Below are 4,314 nucleotides of genomic sequence, written 5' to 3'. Positions count from 1 at the left end.
GGGGACCCCTTCTTCAGTTCTGGATCCAAATGATAAAAACGACTCAGCTGGGGTTTTTCTCACACTAGATCCCATGTAAAGTTTAAAGTTTTTAGAAATGTGTTACTTTTTTGAGTCCTGATGAGTTCCTTAGTGCTGGAAACCATGATCTCGACACCAACATCTTCTGGTATACTGCAGTGTGACCATAGACTGTTAAGACATTTGTCACTGAACCCCAAGTGATAATACCCTGTCCATCTCTTGATGACATTCCCAGGAGTGGTCAGAAAGAGCCGTTAGGGTACTGAGGGCTATGAGAGAGAGGGGACAGTTGCCTAACCTGTGGGAACAGAAACTGGATGTTACCTCCCAGTTTCTGGGCAGCAGGCCATAAGCACTAGATGTTGTTATGGAGAGGAGCATTTAGACTGAATGATGAAAGAATGCTTTAAATCCCAAATCAGATCAGTTGTAGAATAAATTCCAATGAGTTAAATTTTGCACATTGACAACTCTGTCCTATGATCTAGAAGCCATTTTTAAACATGCTAGTCCAAGAATTGTTCGTTGTCAAGAACATAACTAAGATGCCTTCTGTTATTGCGATTTATCTGATGCCTAACCATATGCAAAAGGCTTTTCTTTTTATATTTGATTTCACTCATTCAGATGTAGGTCATTGGCTGGCATCAGAAAGCTACTCTGTCTCTGGAGACTGTAGAGAGCAGCAGAAGTTATTTATTTATTAATTTAAATTATTTTAAATAAAGAACAGTACAAAATAGTACAGACATGACTTGGAGATTCATGGGACAGAATTTCAAGGCAATCCCAACAAGTATCTTGGTGCTTGTAACTAGCCCAGGACATAGAAGGACTGGCTAAAGCAAAAAATGGCTAAAAGAAAAGGCCAGAATGTTTCAAGACTTTGGCAGCTTCATCAGTGTTGACCTGGAACATAAGGTTTGACTTGGCTCTTGTGACAAAGGATGGAGTCATGGGACCTCAAGAAAACCTTTCAGGAGACTGTCATTGGAATGTAATCACAGAAGCAATAAGGATTAACATGTTCTTTATAACCTTATTCACAATAGGAAAGAACATTATTGATGTCTAAAAATAGGAAAGTGAAGATGTAAAGTATTATGGGATCACACGATTCAAATCTATGCAAACTTGAAGAGTGTTCTAGGAACTCTGGCAAAGAGAAAGAGTTTATAACTTCAAAATATAGAGATAGCAGCCAGCATGGCTGGAGACATGGATATTCACAGGACATCTGATTTTATAGCCTTCCTGGGTGAATGTGAGCATGTGGCTAAATTCTTGCCATTCCAGGTGATCTGGAGTCAGGTGTGCTGATTCTGAGCTGTCTCCATATGTGTAGAGGTTTACTTGCCCTTGTGCCCATTTATGTGATTGTGGGAGCCAGGAGACTCATCATGGACCCAGAGCTTATGTAGGGGGTATCTCATGTGTGCATGAGACCCTTGCATTCCCAAACTCATAGGACCTGTGGGCTGCTGTTAGAGGGACACTTTGAAGCTCTGGAGGGCAACATGGAATGCTTGTCTATGCATTCAGTCCCAGAGTCATGAAGAGTCAAGCCTTCACACTCCTGTCTCTTAGATTTCTCTATTAGGTTAACTCTGGCCTTATAGAGACTGGCAATGGTAAGAAGAGCAGAACGAAAAACTGTGGAAGGAGCATAAATAGATGTTTATAAAGTCTGAATCAACTTAACCTATTCATTTTGGAACCCTTTCCTTTCCTTTCTTTCCTTTTTATGCTATTTCTGTTGACCTTGTGATCTGCTACTCATTGCTATATTTATAAGTGATCTTGAGTGGAGTAGATTATACATTACACATACACATGCAAAAACCACATACGCACATATGGACACATATGTATAGACACACATATATGTATATTGACACATGTGCATGCATAAAAGAAGTAAAAGAGCCATTGATTTAAAACTAAGTCCCCTTGCAGGCCTATATTTTGTCTCAGGAAGTCTCTCTCTATCTCCCAGGAGGACTGATGTCTACTCTCGCCAGCCAGACCTATGTCTATAGTGTGTGCACATGGCTCCTGGCAGCTCGCTTCATGCCCTCCTCTTGCTTCTTTGATGTCTTGACTGAAGTCATCTGTCATTGTCAAGGGATGATGAGGGTTTCAAGGATACTTTTGTCTGAAACGAAGATGTCTCCGTCAGCCATCAAATAGCCATTTCTTCAGTAATTAGACAAATAACTAGCAATGGAATCTTTGGAAAAGTAATAACTTTAATGAAAACTACACAAAACAATTCATTTTTCATTCACTGATTTTTCTTTCTTATAATGTTGTATATGAAAATAGGATTTTGGAAATATAGCTCAGTGAGTTTTAACAAAGGTAAATATACCTGTGTTAAACACTTCCACGGTCTCGTTTTAAGCATATTTTTTTTTAAAAATTTTAGTTATGTGTGTATGTGTGTGGCTTTATGTATGTGAGTGTAGTGCTTGAAGAGACCAGAAAAGGGTGACAGACCTTCTGGAGCTGGAGTTACAGATGACCGTGAGTCACTTGACGTGGATGCTGTAACCAAATTCTGATGCTCTGGAAGCGAAGTTCACACTTTTAACTCCTGAGCCTTCGTTCCAGCCCCCACAATCAGGTTTTTGTGTGTTTCTTTGTTGGTTTGATCTTTTGAGACAGTCTCAGGTAGACTAGGCTGGCCATTTGTAGCTAAGGATAACCCTGAACTTCTTCCAAGTCGTGGGATAATGGTGTGTATATCATATCTGACTTGGTTTTGTTGTTCATCTTTTTTTTTTCCCCAAAAATTTTCTTCCTAACTCCGCATCCTCATCCTACTGCATCCTCATCCTGACTCCCAGAGCTCTAGCTCATGTCTAGGCAAGATTTTTCCAGCCAGTTGTAGTTCCATCTTCACAATCAATCTTCAGAAGTTTGTAGAATCCCATGTGACACTCCTCAGTCACCCCTTCCTAAGTCCTTGCTTGGACCACTGCTCTGTTGTCCGTCGCTGTATTTTATTTTGTCATGTGGAGACTGTTAAGTGTTAAAATGGGATCTCATGAGACTAGTTGACCATTTTTCTTTTTCACTTGGCACAGTGTCTTTACGATCTATCCAAACTGTTGGATTCATAAGTATTTCCTTCCTTTTAAGGTATGGTACTCCGCTGGGTGGGCACATGAAGCACCAGTTGTTTATTGGCTTGGGTACTGAAAAGCGCTTACTTTGATTCCCATTTTAAGCCGTTAGATATAGAGTCACTATAAATCTTTATGTACAGACATTCAAGTGAGAACAGTTTTTGTTTTCTAAGAGAAAATGGCCTAGAGTAAAACTGCTGAGTCATGTGTTGAACGCAGGAGTAACTGCCAAACAGTTCTGCAGGGGTGAGTGACTCCGCCCCTTTCCATTCCCACCTGTGGTGAAAGAATTTCATTTGCTCCACCTCCTCCCCAGCACAAAGAACTAGCATCTTCATTTCAGCCACTCTAGCACAGACGTAATAGCATCACGGGGCTCTCATTTGCATTTCTCCAATGTCCAATTATGCTGAACATCTTTCTATACACACATTTGCATCCTCGAATCTTATTTAAGGACACATCTGTCTTTTGCCCAGTTTGCGTTAAATGTGGAGAGCTCTTTTTATCCGCGTTCAAGTCTTTTGCCAGCCACGTAGTTAGAAGCTATTTTCTCTTCGTCCGCACCTTGCCTTTTCAATCATTCTGTCACATCTTTCACAAGGAAGGAGGTGTTCATTTTCATGAAGTCCAGTCCACCTTTTTTTCTTCTCCTACGAGTTGTGCTTCTGTTGTAATTTCCAAGTGTTGTAGTTTTTATTCCTGAGGTTTCTGAGATGAGAAAAATATCTTGTGACTTTTTGCTGTATGGTAATCACATCTCTCTAACTGCTTTCAGAAATTCTTCTTCATCACCAGTTTTCGTTGGTCAATTAGAAATGCCCTAGGGTTTTGAATGCCTTGGGTTTATCCTTTCTCAATCCATAGGCTTAAATGTTTTGTCACGCTTGGAAAGTTTTGGTCATTATTTCTTTAAATATTTTTCCTCCTTTCCTGAAACTTTGGTAACTTTAATGTCAGATTTTTTTTTTAGTTGCTCCATTGGTTCTGAGAGTGCTAATTATTTTCCTTTTTGTATTTCAGATCAGATGATTTGTATTGATTTATCGCTAGGTTCATATACTATTTTCTCTGTTGTTCCTAATTTGGTATTGCATTCAATCTGTGACTTTATTTACTATTTTGCATTTCCATTTCTAAAATTTCAATTCTGTCATCT

The sequence above is a fragment of the Microtus ochrogaster genome, chromosome 15, assembly GCF_000317375.1.
Source record: "Microtus ochrogaster isolate Prairie Vole_2 chromosome 15, MicOch1.0, whole genome shotgun sequence".
Taxonomy (NCBI): Eukaryota; Metazoa; Chordata; class Mammalia; order Rodentia; family Cricetidae; genus Microtus; species Microtus ochrogaster.
Note: the sequence above shows the minus strand (reverse complement) of the source record.